Here is a 16278-nt window from a genome sequence, read left to right as displayed (position 1 = left end):
GTGTGTTGCCTTTTCACCCTGTTTGCACAAGTTTTTTTTATTTGCACAAGTTTTTTTTATTTTGGTATAATCTAATTTATCTATTTTTTTCTTTTGTCATCCTTGCTTTTAGTATCACATCCAAGAAATCATTGCCAAATCCAGTGACATAAAGCTTTCCCTCTGAGAGTTTTATAGCTTCAGGTCTTATATTTAAATCTTTGATCCACTTTGGGGCATCTGGGTGGCTCAGTCGGTTAAGCCTCTGACTCTTGGTTTCAGCTCAGGTTATGATCTCACGGTTCCTGAGTTTGAGTCCCACATTGGGCTCCATGCTGATAGTGTGGAGCCTGCTTGGGATTCTTTCTCTCCCTCTCTTTCTGCCTTCCCCTTCTCGCTCTCTCTGTCTCTCTCTCAAAAATAAGTAAATAAACTTAAAACAAATTTTTAAAAAATGAATAAATCTTTGATGCACTTTGAGTTAATTTTTGTATATGGTGTAAGATCAAAGGGTCCAACTTCATTCTCTTGTATATGGATGCTAGTTTTCCCAGCACAATTTGTTGAAAAGACTGTCCTTTTCCCATTGAATGGTCTTAGCACTTTCTAAAAATTATCTAAGCCTTACATGTGAGGGTATATTACTAGGCTTTCTGTTCTGTTCTTTTGGTCTACATGTCTATTTCTATGCCAGTATCACATTGTTGTTTTTTTTTTTTTAATTTTTTTTTTAACGTTTATTTATTTTTGAGACAGAGAGAGACAGAGCATGAACGGGGGAGGGTCACAGAGACAGGGAGACACAGAATCTGAAACAGGCTCCAGGCTCTGAGCTGTCGGCACAGAGCCCGACGCGGGGCTTGAACTCAAGGACCGCGAGATCATGACCTGAGCCGAAGTCGGACGCTTAACCGACCAAGCCACCCAGGCGCCCCAGTATCACATTGTTTTTATTATAGTGCTTTGTAATAAGTTTTGAAATCAGGAAGTGTGAAACTTCCAAGTTGGTTCAAGATTATTTTGGTTGTTTTGGGTCCCCTGGAATTCCATATGAATTTTAGGATGGAATTTTCATCTATAAAAAGTCATTGGGATTTTGGTAGGAATTGCTTTGAATCTGTAGATTGCTTCAGGTAGTATTGACATCTTAATAATACTAAATATTCCAATAAATTAACATGGGATATCTTTCCTATTGGTGTCTTCTTTAATTTCTTTCAAAAATACTTCATAGTTTTCAGTGTACAAGTCTTTTACCTCCTTGTTGAAGTTTATTCCTAAGTAGCCTATTCTTTTTGTTGATATTGTAAATGGAATTGTTCTCTTAATTTCCTCTCATATTGTTAATGTTAGTATATAGAATTGCAACTAGTTTTTGCAAGCTGATTTTGTCTTGGAATTTAGCTTAATTTATTAGTTCTCACAGGAGAGATCATTACCTAAGTTGAAATCAAGAGTCAGACGCTCAACTGACTGAACCACCTAGGCACCCCTTCTAACAGGTTTTTTAAGTTATTTTTGGTGCAATCTCTATAGGGTTTTCCCTACATATATAACATCATTCCATTAACGGAAATAATTTTACTTCTTCTTTTCCTATTTGGGTGCCTTTTATTTCTTTCTCTTGCTTAATTGTTGTGACTAGGACTTGCAGTCTTATACTGGGAAGAGATGGTGAGAGTGGACCTCTTTGTCTTGTTCCTGACCTTAGAGGGAAAGCCTGCAATCTTACCATTAAACATATTAGCTTTGGTCTCTTTCTATATAGCCTTTATTATGTTGAGGTTGTTTTCTTGTATTCCTAGTTTGTAGAGTGGTTTCTTTGTTTTTAATTATGAAAGAGTGTTGAATTTTGTCAAAATGCTTTCTTCATCAGTTGAGACGATCATGTGAATTTTTCCTTCATCCTGTTAGTGCAGAGTATCACACTGATAGATTTTCATATGTTGAACCATCCTTGCATTGAGGTTATGGTGTATAATCATTTTATTTATTAAAAAAATTTTTTTTAATGTTTATTTATTTTTTTTTTTTTAATTTTTTTTTTTTAAACGTTTATTTATTTTTAAGACAGAGAGAGACAGAGCATGAACAGGGGAGGGGCGGAGAGAGAGGGAGACACAGAATCTGAAACAGGCTCCAGGCTCTGAGCTGTCAGCACAGAGCCCGACGTGGGGCTCGAACCCACGGACCGTGAGATCACGACCTGAGCCGAAGTCGGACGCTTAACCGACCGAGCCACCCAGGCGCCCCTAATGTTTATTTTTGAGAGAGAGAGAGAGAGAGAGAGACAGACAGACAGACAGAATGTGAGCAGGGGAGGGGCAGAGAGAGAGAGACAGAATCTGAAGCAGGCTCCAGGCTCTGAGCTGTCAGCACAGAGCCCGACACGGGGCTCGAACTCATGAGCTGTGAGATCATGACTTGAGCTGAAGTCGGACACTTAACCGACTGAGCCACCCAGGTGCCCCAGTGTATAATCATTTTAATGTTCTGTATATAATCATTTTAATCCTGCTTGTTAATATTTTTTTGAAGATTTTTCCATCAGTGTTTATAAAGGACATTGATTTACAGTTGTAGTGTCTTTATCTGGTTTTGGTATCAGGGTAATGCTGGCTTTATAGAATGAGTGAGAAATTGTTCCCTGCTCTTCAATTTTTTGGAAGAGTTTGAGAAAGATCTGTGTTAATTCTTTAAAGCTTTGGTGGAATTCACTGGTGAAGCCCTCTGGTTTTGGGCTCTTCTTTATGGGAGTTTTTTGTTTGTTTGTTTTTGTTTTCTCCCTCTTGCTCTCCCAAAGGAAGAGAAGAATGATCATCAACAGCAAAAGACAGCTGCAGAAGCAACACCCAGAGCCACCTTCATCCTCAGGAGAGAATGCTATACCTCCTTCTCATGGTTTTGGGTACTCTACACATTCAGAGAAACTTCTGTAGTAACAAATTCTAGGAGTGATCCCTGAAAGTATAGTCTTTTGTGGAGGTTTTAAATTAATGATTCAATCTTCTTACTCATTACATGTCTTTTCAGATTTTTTATTTGTTCATGATTCAGTCTTGGTAGGTTGTGCGTTTCTAGGAATTTGTCCAATTTTTCTAGGTTATCCATTTGTGGTATATAATTGCTCATAGTGCTCTCTTATAATCCTTTTTTTTTTTTTTTTTTTAAATGTAAAACTGGTAGTAGTGTCCTCTCTTTTATATCTGATTTTAGTTATTTATGTTCTTTCTTTTTTGTCTTTTAGCTAAAGGCTTATTAATTTTGTTGATCTTTTCAAAGAACCAACTCTTGGTTTTATTGATTTTTTTTTTTTCCACAATTGTTTTTCTAGTCTTTATTTTATTTATCTCTGATCTAATCTTTATTATTTCCTTCCTCCTAGCTTTGGGTTATTTGTTCTTTTTTCTAGTTCCTTTTTTTTTTAATGTTTATTTTGAGAGACAGAGAGAGACAGAGAGAGAGAGAGAGACAGAGAGAGAGAGAGAGAGAGAGAGAGAGAGAATTCCAAGCAGACTCCACGCTGGGAGCCCAGAACCTGATATGGGGCTCAAACTCACGAACCATAAGATCATGACCTGATCTGAAATCAAGAGTGGGATACTAACTGACTGAGCCACCTAGGTGCCCCTTTTTCTAGTTCTTAAGTGGTAAAGTTAGGTTGTTGATTTGAGATCTTTTTAAATTAAATGTTTACAGCTCTCCTTTTTTCTCTTAGCATTACTTTCACTGCATTTCAGAAGTTTTCATCTTCATTTGTCTCAGGTATTTTCTGATTTTCACTGTAGTTTCTTTGACCCTTTGGTGTTTAAAAGGGGGGGGGAATTTCCCCATTTTTATGGATTTTTCAGTTTTTCTTTCTTTCTTTCTTTAATTTTTTTCTTAACATTTATTTTTGAGAGACAGAGACAGAGAACAAGCAGGGGAGGAACAGAGAGAGAGGGAGACACAGAATCCGAAGCAGGCTCCAGACTCTGAGCTGTCAGCACAGAGCACCACGCAGGGCTCAAACTCACAAATGGTGAGATCATGACCTGAGCCGGAGTCAGTTGCTTAACCGACTGAGCCACCCAGGTGTCCCTGATCTCCATGTTTTTAAATTTATTAAGACTTGTTTTGTGACCTAACATGGTATATCCTTAAGAATATTCAACGTGTACTTGAAAAATGCATATTCTGCTATTGTTGGGTTGAGTGTTCTATAGTGGTTGATGCCTCTTAATTCTTAAATCTATATGTTCCCTCATCTTTTTTTTTTTTCTAATATTTTGTTGTTATTGAAGAAGCAGGTGCTTTGTTTTCTAGGGTTTTCCACAGGCTATGCCATTTGCCTCTTACGGTGTCATTTAACTTGTCTTTCTGCCTCTTGTATTTCCTATAAATTATAGGCAGATATAGATGTGTGACAGGATTCAGGTTCTTTTTTGGCAACATAATTCCATAGGTGATATACACTTCTATTGAAAAGAACCTAATGCTTAGTTGTCCTATATATGTTGTTAGCAACCATTGATTTAAAAAAAAATTTTTTTTTTAACTTTTAAAGTTCATTTTATTTATTTTGAGAGAGAAAGAGAGCACAATCAAGGAAAGGGTAGAGAGAGGGGGAGAGAGAGAATCCCAGGCAGGCTCCATACTGTCAGTGCAGAGCCCAACGTGGGGCTTGAACTCATGAACTGAGAGATTGTGACCCGAGCCGAAACCAAGAGTCAGGCACTCAACTGACCGAGCCATGCAGGCACCCCAGCAACCATTGATTTTTATCTGTGTCCATTCATTTACTGGTTGTTGCAGGATGTTTGATAATTTATTATTTGATTATTCTCTCATTATTTATTAGGTGGACTACTTATATAATACCCCCTTATAAACAGTTTGGTTATTCTCAGATATGGTTCCAATTGGAAAGAAAAATCATTCATCTTTAGAGTCCCTTTTAATTAAAAAAATTTTTTAATGTTTATTTTTGAGAGAGAGAAAGGGACATAATGCAAATGGAAGAGGGGCAGATAGAGGGAGATACAGTATCCCAAGCAGGCTCCAGCCTCTGAGCTGTCAGCACAGAGCCCAATGCTGGGCTCGAACTCACAAACCGTGTACCACAAGATCGTGACCTGAGCTACAGTCGGATGTTTAACCGACTGAGCCACCCAGGTGCCCCTTTATAGTCCCTTTTAAAAGGAAAATGCACAACATTAAATGTATATATTATTGTAAGAAGGTTCCCTAATTTCAGATATGCAAAAGTGCAAGTTTTACATTTGAGAAAAATACAGTAGTGGTGGTCATAATTGACCTTGAGTAGCCAAGAAACAGACAAATGATGAAAAACTATTTCAGTTATTAAAGAAGGACGGGATGGGTCTAGTACATTTTATTTACAAAGGCTTATTGGAAAAAGCTTAAAGTGGGGGTGTCTGAGTGGCTCAGTTGGTTAAGTGTCCAACTTTGGCTCAGGTCATAATCTCACGGTTTGTGAGTTGGAGCCCCCCCATTGGGCTCCATGCTGATGGTGTGGAGCCTATTTGGGATTTCTTTTCCTCTCCCTCTCTCTGCCCTTACCCCATGTGTGTACGTTCTCTCTCTTTCTCTCTCTCTCTCTCTCTCTCTATCAAAATAAACTTTAAAAGAAAAAGCTTAAAGTGAAATCTTTGACACTATGTGTGTATGTGAACTATCTTATATGTTACCTGTATGATATGTAAGATATCTTACATATCTAACATGTAATATGTTTTGTTTATTGGTAATATATCAATATATTGGGATTTACATGGAATATATAGAAGAGTAAAAGCACTAGAAGTAATTTTTCCATGTTTATGCAGCATATTCTAAGGAAGAGAGACACATGATCTGGCAGATATGAATGCATTGCTGAGGAGGTACATTCCAGAAGTGACTGGTATGTAGTGAAGAGAGCATTTGACTGAGGGTCAGGATATTGGAGTTAAGTGCTGCCTACTGTTGACCTTGTTACGTTGAGTTTTGTCAGCATGTGTTGAATGAATGGATAAACCACCCTCTTTGCTTCCTTAGCATTAGTTTACTTCCCTATAAAATACAGAGGTCTCTGTCTACTCTACTGAGTGTAGCCGGTACAGATGGCATAGTGGATATAAAGATTGTACTGTTCTGTGCAGGTGTTGTATTGGTGGCGGGGGGGGGGGGGGGCGGGAGTCAAATGTTCTATGGTGGAAGAAGTCAAATGTTCTAGGTTCTAGATTGGATGTCTGACTCCTTATTACATGTTAGCCAAACAGTCTTTGGATTTCCATTTTAGTTTTTTGGTTACTTGTTATCAGGAGTGAGGGAGGTCTAAGTGTTCCGGTCACTGAAAGATACGTTGAAAATTAATTAATTGGTCCTTGGACTTGGAAATTGGGATCTGTGGGTTGGATTGTTGTGAACTTGTTTCCTGGACCTGATCACACCTGTGTGATTTGGGAGACTATCTGGCTTCTGAACCTGCAAAGCTGAAGACCTATGCAGACCTTTACCAAAGTCAAGATTACCTCATGGGGCCTTTTAGCTAACCTGGGCTTTACTGCCAACCATCTGAAAACTGTTGCGATTAGATTTTTCCTGGGGAAGTCCTGGAAAAGTTACAAAATCAGAAGTTATAAAATCAGAAATTGCTTATGAAGATAAATTCCCTATTTTATATTCCCGAAATATTTTTTAGTGTCTTGGGATGACATTTTCTTCATTAGTGTAACCTCTCTCCTTTTTTTTTTTATGTTTATTTATTTAATTTTGAGAGAGCAAGTGAGCACACATGAGCAAGGGAGAGGCAGAGAGAATCCCAAGCAGGCTCCGTGCTGCAGCATGGACCCTGACAAGGGGCTTGATCTCACGAACTGTGAGGTCATGACCTGAGCCAAAATCAAGACTTGGATGCTTTTTTTTTTTTCTTAACGTTCATTTATTATTGAGAGAGAGAGAGAGAAAGACAAAGCATGAGCAGGGGAGGGTCAGAGAGAGAGGGAGACACAGAATCTGAAGCAGGCTCCAGGCTCCGAGCTGTCAGCACAGAGCCTGATGCTGGGGCTCGAACTCACAGACTGTGAGATCATGCCCTGGGCCGAAGTCGCACGCTCAACCGACTGAGCCACCCAGGCACCCCCATCATTAGTATAATCTGAATATGGTAGAGGATGTGCATACCTGCACACATGTTTATGTGTATATATGATGTTTCTAGTTACATTAATTCATGAAAGTAGTTTCCACGCATTAAGCATGACCGTGCAACTGCTTTGAAGAGTGTGGCACTCACTCCAGTACTTCCAGTACTGGAACCAGGGTTCAGTACTTCCTCCAGTATGATCTTAGGTTCTTTTTGCAAATGCCCACAGGACCCTGAAAGAATTAGAATATATTCGTTTTCTAGGACCTCCATAACAAAGAACCACAAACTAAGTAGCTCAAAATGATAGACATTTACTCTCACAGTTCTGGAGGCCAGAAGTCTGAAATCAAGGTGTCAGCAGGGTTGGTTCCTTCTGGAGGCTCTGAGGGAGAACCTGTTCCATGCCTCTCTTCTAGCTTCTGGCTGGTGTAGTCAGTGCTGGGCATTTCTTGGCTTGGAGCTGCATCATTCCAGTCTCTGCCTCTGCAGTCACATGGTGTTCTCTCCCTGGGTCTTTGTGTCAAATTTTCCTTTTATGCCCAAACTTCCCAATGAGACTGGTGTTTGGATTAGGATCTACCCTAATCCAGCATGACCTCGTCTGGATTACATCTACAAAGACCCTCTTTTCAAATAAAGTCATAGTCATGGGTACCAGGGGACACAATTCAGCCCACAACAGAGAGTAAACTGAATGTTTAAAGTGGCACTTTGAAATTGTTTTACCTTGGAGGAAGTAACATTCTTACTGAAGACTCAGGTCACATATCCTGTTGTCATATTGTGTTTGAGTTTTGGGGAGCAGGGGACGGTACAATAGATAGTTCTTGAAGTTTAAGGTCATGCTCTTTTTACCACAGAAGAGGAATCTGAAAGCACTGAGTACTTTCCATTTTGTTAATTTCTTTTTTTTTTTTTTTTTTTTTAATTTTTTAAATGTTTATATATTTTTGAGAGAGAGAAAGACAGAGTGTGAGCTGGGGAAGGGCAGAGAGAGAGGGAGACAGATTCCGAAGCAGGTTCCAGATTCTGAGCTGTCTGCACTGAGCCAGATGTGGGGCTTGAACCCATGAACTGTAAGATGATGACCTGAGCTGAAGTCTGATGCTCAACCGACTGAGCCACCCAGGCGCCCCCATATTGTTCATTTCTGATAAAGTTTTGAATCACTTCGTTTTTTTTCCTTAAAAAATTAAAACTTTCAGGGTACCCGGCTAGCTCAGTCAGTGGAGCATGTGACTCCTGATCTCAGGGTTGTGAGTTTGAGCCCCATGTTTGGTGTAGAGATTGCTTAAAAATAAAATCTTAAAAAAAATTTGTTTAAAACCTGTTTATAGCAGTTTTTACCATTTGTGTTTGTTTTTTGGGAATGTCCTTAATTCCCACTAAGAATGCCTCTTAAAGATGGTATATGGTATAAATGAGTTCAAGATCTGGGTTGCCTTTGTAACTTTGATTATTTTCTTAGTTGTGTGCTTTTTTGAGGGCTATAAGCCCAACACGGGCTCGATTTCACAAACCATGAGACCATAACCTAAGCTGAAACCAAGAGTCAGATGCCTAACTGACTGAGCAACCCAGGCACCCCATGAGGGCTAGAATTTTAAAATCTTATGTCAACTTATCCTTAGGCCTGTGGGGTTAGTATTGATGGACTCTCTTATTTGAGGAATTGAAGCCTTCTAAAGTGTGTAAGTATTTAGAGCATGCTATTTACTGGGCTCTGGGTGAATTGAGAAAGGACACATTTTGAAGTTCATGCTTAGCAGATTTTAGGTGCTCAACAGTTACTTATCAATAAATGAAATTGGATTCTTATTTAGTTGTCCCTGAGCACATGTTGAAAGGTTGCCAAACAGGTATAATGAGTAGGGAATCCCTGATATCTTTAGCTGAAAAGATACTAAAGAGGAAGGATTGAGTTAAAAACAGAACCATCTAGGGGTGCTTGGGTGGCTCAGTCTGTTGAGCATCTGACTCTTGATTTCAGGTCAGGTCATGATCCTAGGGTAGGGAGATCGAGCCCCCTGTTGGGCTCTGAGTTGGGCGTAGAGCCTGCTTAAGATTCTCCTTCTTGCACTCTGCTTGCTGTCTCTCTCAAAAAAAAAAAAAAAAAAAAAATAGAGTCATCTATCTGATGTGGCAGGGTATTCATGTCTCTCCATTTACACACAACCATTCATAGGGTTTTCTAGCACTTGGGGCTGGTTTCAGGTGATCAGTTAAAGCCTAAAAAGTATCTGATTTGACCTAAAAGATCTCACTCCTGTTTGTCACCTGCTAGATGACTTTTGATTACTGGTGTCAACATTTTGTCCTTTTATTTTTTTCACTTATGTTTATAGAAAGGATGTATATAAAGATGCAATAAAATATTCAAGTTGTTGACCCAAATAAACATTGTTATTCAGAAAAAGCTGTTGAGGTTGCTGAGAATGAGTATGGGCTCCCAGGTTCCTTGTGGGCAACTTGAAGTGTTGGATGACAGTGGTTGATGGATCCTGGCTTCTGGGTATGGTGGTCACAAAACGCAGAGGACGTTCTAGTTCTGGTTCCTGTAACTGGAAAACCTGGAAAGTTACCTAACCCCTCAAGACTTCATTGTTTTCATGTGCTAAATGAGAAGGGTTGGGCTCTATGAAACCTGAAGGTCTGTGGAGTTTTAGAGTTAAAAAATCATTCATTTTAGCAAATTCATTCTATAGTTATTCATTAAACACTCATGGTGTGGCAAGTTCTGTTCCGATTGCTGGGGAAATGGTAAACAGACAGATAAAAATCTCTGTCTTCTAGAAGCTTACCTTCCTGCTTGGGATGAGTTGACACAAATAAGTAAAAATATGTAGTATGTGACCAGTGCTCCTCAACACTGTTGGGTCATCAAAAACAAGGAAAGTCTGAGAAACTGGCCCAGCCAAGAGGAGCCTAGGGAGACCTGAAGACAAAATGGAATGTGGTATCCTGAATGGGATCCTAGACCAGAAAAAAAGACAGTAGTAAAAACTGAGGAAATCAGAATAAAGTATGGACTTCTTTCAATAATAGCATATCAGTATTGGTTCACTGGTTATAACAGATGTACCTCAAGTGTAAGATGTTAGTAATAGGGGAGACTCAATGTAGGTTATATGGGAACTATCTTACATAGGACCGTCTTTATAATTTTTCTGAAAATCTACAACTGTCCTAGAAACAAAAAGTTTGTTTTTAAAATGTGTGTGTGTGTGTGTGTGTGTGTGTGTGAGTGACATGGAGAAAAGTGAAGCTTGGTCAGAGGGGCAGGGAGCACAGGTTGTGGGGAAAGTGAGGGGGGGGCCCCACCAGAGGCAGTAACAATCGGGCAAAGCCCTGGATGGAAGTGAGGGAGTAGCCATTGGGTATTTGGGGTGAGGGGGTGTGTAAGACAGAGGGACCTGCAAGGGGCAAGGGCCTCCTGGAACGAGCAAGTAAAAGGCATGCTGGTTGCCATGGTGGGGGAGCCCCCCAGGAGTGGAGGTGGAAACAGAGAATTAGGTCGGAAGGGTGGGGGCTGGGCATTAGGAATCTTTTAAGTCCGAGTCAGGACTTTGGCATCGACTCTGGACCAGATGCGGGCAAAGCCATGGGCCTGGCCTTCTTCCCTGTGGCATGGATCCCACATCACATGGCCCTCCTTTCACAGGCTTCTGAAAGTTACCACTTGAGGGCCTCGTTAGGCTTTAGAGCAAGGTTTGGAAACTACAGCCGTGGGCCAAATCCTATCCCACTGGGTTCTCTGCAAAGCTGTACAAAGGTGAGCTTGTACCTTTTCCCTCCCTCCACTCCGTGAGGTTGTTTCATACATTCATAGACAATTTGTAATTGTTTTGTCACATTTTGTATTCCATCCTGGGATCCTCTCGACTTCCTAAATGATTTGTTAAAATCTGCATACATTAAGGTTCAGTCTTTATGCTGTGAAGTTCAGTGGGTTTTGACAAATGCATAGTGTCACGTATCCACCATCACTGTATCATGCAGAATAATTTCACTGCCTGGAAAAAAACCCCGTGCTTCACCTATTCAACTCCATGCTGTCAAATCTCCGGCAACCACTGATCCTTTCACCCATCTCTATGGTTTTTCCTTTTCCAGCGTGTCATATAATTGGAACCATATAGTATGTAGCCTGTTTAGACTGGCTTCTTTCACTTAGCAGTATGCATTTAAGATTTATCCAAGTCTTTTTGTGGCTTGGTAGCTCTTTTCTTTTGATCACTTAATAATACTCATTGTCTGGATGTGCCACAGTTTGCTTATCTGTTTCACCTATTGAAGGGCGTCTTGGTTGCTTCCAGTTTTGGGCCGTTATGAATAAAGCTGCTATAAACATTCATGTGGAGGTTTTTGTGTGGACATACGTTTTCAAATCAGTTGGGTGTGATTGCTGAATCACAAGGTAACGCTGTGTTTAGCTGTGTATTCACTCTGCTTTTGAGACTATCATAAAAGAAGCCTATGACTTTTTTTGGTTTGGGTCCTTTGACAGTGCCATGGTACTACTCTCTTCCTATTTCTGGAGGCTTGATTGAAATTTCTCCAGAGGAGCGTTAAAATTCAAATTGTTTTCAGTGAAATTTGAAATTATGATGGAACTTCTAAGAGTAGATTCTTAAAAATCTTTTTAATTTTAAAATTTATCCCCAGTGGGTCCTACCCTGAGAACTTAATAGATCAGCTGTCTAATAAGTTGAAGTAATTGAGATACAATAGTAACAAGTTAAAAATAATCGTACCAGCATTCCTGGAGGCTTTGGGAGTGACATGTACATTTAATTTGAAACAGTGAGGAAGTGTTTCCACAGATTCTCTTTCCATAGATGTGTAAAGTTCTCTCCATATAAAGACATCAGAATCTGCATGATTTCTGACCAGCACCAAAACTTGAAACACATTGAAAACACACTGATGTTGGGGCACCAGGCTGGCTCAGGTGGAATGGTGTGCGACTCTTGATCTTGGGGTTGTGAGTTCGAGCCCCCCGTTGGGCATAGGGATTACTTAAAAATAAATAAGTAAGGGCACCCGGGTGGCTCAGTCAGTTAAACGTTCGACTTAGGCTCAGGTCTTGATCTCACAGCTGGTGGTTCAATCCTTGCATCAGCACAGAGCCAGCTTTCCATCCTCTGTCCCCTTCCCCTCCCCTCCCCTGCTCTCTCTCTCTTTCAAAAGTAAATAAACATTTAAATAAGTAAGTAAACTTAAAAAAAGAGAGAGAAAAAAAACAGTGATGTTAAAGAAGGAAAAAAATGAAGCCGAAAAGAGGCTTGGATTTTTTTCAGCTTTATTGATATATGACTGTTGATGCATAATAGTGATGTATAATAATACACTGCACATATTTAAAATGTACAACTTGAGGGGCACCTGGGTGGCTCAGATGGTTAAGCACCAGACTTTAGCTCAGGTCATGATCTCATGGTTTGCAGGTTCGAGTCCCGCATCGGGCTCTGTGTTGACAGCTCAGAGCCTGGAGCCTGCTTTAGATTCTGTGTCTCCCTCTCTTTCTGCCCCTACCCCACTTGCATTCTCTCTCTCTCTCTCTCTCTTTCTCAAAAATAAACATTAAAAAAAAGTTTTAAATGTACAACTTGAGTTTTGACATGTGGATGTCAGACCAGCAACTACAATCAAGATAATGAACACAACTGTCATCCCCCAAAGTTTCCTTATTTGCAGCTATAAGTCCCCCTTCTCTTGGCAACAACTGATCTGTCACTTTTATCACGACAGATTAATTTGTACTTTTCAGGAATTTATATGAATTATATATTATATAATTTATATAAATTATTTAAATGGAATCATATAGTATATTTTTATGGAGGAGAAGTTTCTGGTTTCTTTTTTTTTTGTTTCTTTCAGAATAATTATTTTGAGATACATCCATATCTGTGGGCGGATCAGTATATCATTTCTTTGTTGATGATTAGTATTCCATTTTATGGTACTATGGACTGTGTTCTCTATAATCGTACGTTGAAGCCTAACCCCCAACTTGACTGTATTTGGAGATAGGGCTTTTAGGAGCTGATTAAGGTTAAATGAGGTCAAAAGGGTGGGGTCCTAATCTGGTAGGTTTGTTGGCCTTATAAAGGAAGAGGAATAGTGGGGGTGCTTGGGTGGCTCAGTGGGTTGGGTGTCTGACTTCAGCTCAAGTCATGATCTCACAGCTGTGAGTTCAAGCCCGTGGTTTGTGAGTTCAAGCTCCATATCAGGCTCTGTGCTGACAGCTCGGAGCCTGGAGCCTGCTTCGGATTCTGTGTTTCCCTCTTTCTCTGTGCCCCCCCCCCCCCCCAATAAATAAACATGAAAAAAAAAAAAAAGAGGAATAGTGATCTCTCTCTCCATGTGTATGCACTGAGGCAGGGCTATGTGAGGACATAGCAAGGAAGTGGCCCCAGTAAGCCAGGAAGAGAACTCTCACTAGGCCTGGACCATGCTGACATTCTGGTGCTAGACTTCCAGCCTCCAGGACTCTGATGAATAAATTTCTGTGGTTTTAGCCATCCAGCTGATGGTGTTTTGCTACAGTGGCCTAAGCAGGCTAAGACTATGGATACACAGTTTGTTTTCCCATCCTCTTGTTGGACATTTCCCATTTTGGGCTATCACAAATGAAGATGCTGTGAACATTCATACACAAATTTTTGTGTAGACATGTGCTTTCATTTTTATCGGGTCTAGGAATGGACTGGCTGGATTATGTGTTTCACTTTTTAAAAAGCTGCCAGACGATTTTCTGAAGTGATTATACCATTTTGCTTTCGGACTGTTGGCGTATGAGAACTCTGGTTCTTCCACGTCAGTCTTTGCTCTTACTTAGGTGGTCCATCCAAAGGTAGACCTGGATGGCCTGCTGAGACATGGCCAGGAGAGACATGGAAAGGAAAGAAATCAGCCGTGTCACTGTGGAACCCTCTGCCATATTTGTTATGTTCTCGAATGAGAATTTTTTATGCCTACATGAATTTACTTTCCATAAAAATATAGAATGACTTAATATCTTTATCCCTTATATTTGTCCTTCTTTTATTGCTGTTTGTTTTTGTTCTGTCTTGTTTTCTTTACTTGCAGACCTCCTGGGTTAATCCCAGAGTTTCTGGGCTATGGGATATTAGAGGGAGCCTGGGTTTTAGTGTCAGACACACCTGGGTTTGAATTTGGACTTTATTGCTAAGCTGTATGTGGCAAGTCATGTAGCCTGACTCTCAGTTTTCTCATCTGTTTCTAAAAAGTGTGGGGAGGTTGACATTATCCAGCTTGTGTGGTTGTTATAAGGCTTAAATATAATGCATTTGAAAGCATCTTCGTTGAGCATGTTGGAAACTGTATTCATTTCCCAAGATATATGTGTAATTAGAAGTTCCATTTTCTATTTGACCTTCTACCCACTGAGTAGGAGAGGAATTGAAGTTTTAATGGGTGCCACCAATTAGCGGGAGGCCCTGAGGAGATGGCGAAATACAGTGGCATTGCCAGGACTTGGTGTAACCTTGCCATATTTAATAACATCCAAGCCTTCCTTTGGCCATTGTATTGTGAATATATTTCACATGCCTGTTTATGTGCTTACACAAAGACAATTCCTGCCTGAGTGTGATTCCTTTAAGCAGTCCATTTGGGAACCCCCAGCTTCCACGCTACTTAGGGGATGTTTTTAAGGAGGAGAAAAGGAACATACCGTGGCTCTGGGACGGATGTTTCTCAGGCCTCTGGGATCCCAGCCAGCGTACGCGTCTGCCTCTCTCAGTGCTTGGGCTTCAGTGTTTGAGCGCAGGCCTTTTGGCCTGCGGAATCCTTTGTCCAGCTGGCTGAGGTGCGTTGAGTGCTTGGGGCCTTCCCTCCCGTGGAGAAGTGGGAAGTTATTCTTTGATGGCTGGGCCAGACTGCTCATCTGATGTTACTGGAGTTTGAAAGGTTGTCCTGGTAGTCAAGTGGTTGGCATTAGTGTGGCCGGGATAGGCTGGGGTGGGAACTGCAAGGGGAGGGGATGGTCCCAGTGAGGCGGGAAATGTGGGTGTCAGTAGGCACTGGATTTGTTTTGCCAGGTGAGGGTGTCTGGGGGGCTTCTCTCCCCTGCCCGACCGCTGGGTTCCAAGTGTCCTGCAGCGTTTCTCCTTAGAGCCGGCTGGCTTTCTTGGCATCATTCAGTCTAGTTGCTAGGAAGCCGAATAAGGCAAATGCAACTTCCTTTTGACTTACTCACATTGAACCATCTGCTTATTCCTTCTCATGGCCTTCAAACTTGGCTAGGATCATTGAGAAGAGGGTCGAGTGGAGCATCTGTGCTCCTGATCCTTTTTGGAAAAGGAAAGCTTTCTAATAACTCTTTAACCCTCTCGGTCCAAATTCATAATAGTTAAATCTTGTTTAGCCCCTTGTTTCTTTCAGCTAACAATTGGGAACAGGCATTTTCTTCTTAGGTTTTGCCCCTTATTTTTGTCTTAGATTTAGATTTATGTTATTTGTTAACCACATGACTTTTAAATGAGGGGGACAGTGTCGACGTGTGTCAAATGCGTTTGGTATGTAAACATAACAGTGGTCTTAATAGAGGACCTTTAGTACTTAGAATTGATGCACACAAATCATTCAAGCATGTTCTTTCATAAGCACCATTGTGGAGTTAGTGCCAGATATATTAAAGGTGGCAGATAATTCATGAAAATTTATGGTGATGTTGGTGGGAACATCTACCAAAGAGAATCTTAAAAAAAAAAAAAAAAAACCCACAGAGATTTTTTTTTTTAATTACCAAACACCACCAACATTACATTCTTACTTTTTTTTGTTGTTTTTTTTGCTTTTAGTTTTAATTCAGTTCACTGGGGCAAATCACATTCATTATGTTGAAGCCCCTTTCTGCTGGTAAATTTATAATGGTCTTCTTTTCTTGTGACAGAACTGTGCCTTCAGTGGTCCACTCTGGAAAAGCAGTTGTGCAAACAAACTAGACAAAAATAGAAATAAGCATTACAAACTAGAATAGAGGCTCTGGGAAAAAAAAAAAAAAGTCTTGAGGAAAGCATTGTTTGAGTTTTTGAAATTCAGTTTAACTGAAGATTTAATCACCTCTGAGTGTACCAGGACTGTGGAAACTAATGTGTGGGCTATGGGAAATAATTTCTTCTTAAGTGTAATTTTGT

At 40.3% G+C, this 16278-nt stretch overlaps 1 protein-coding gene and 1 non-coding gene across 2 annotated transcripts in view; one reads left to right on the top strand and one right to left on the bottom strand.

Annotated features, from left to right (window-relative positions):
* The window catches only part of LOC122208754 (nuclear receptor coactivator 5-like), a 46313-nt gene that overhangs the window by 11999 nt on the left and 18036 nt on the right, over positions 1-16278 (top strand). The window lies entirely within an intron of this gene.
* On the bottom strand, positions 2748-2956 carry LOC122209251. The gene has a single exon (XR_006197525.1). It is a non-coding gene; the product is annotated as a small nucleolar RNA U3 (small nucleolar RNA).

Source organism: Panthera leo, chromosome E2 (genome assembly GCF_018350215.1).
Source record: "Panthera leo isolate Ple1 chromosome E2, P.leo_Ple1_pat1.1, whole genome shotgun sequence".
Classification (NCBI taxonomy): Eukaryota; Metazoa; Chordata; class Mammalia; order Carnivora; family Felidae; genus Panthera; species Panthera leo.
This window is presented reverse-complemented; position numbering and strand designations above follow the sequence as displayed.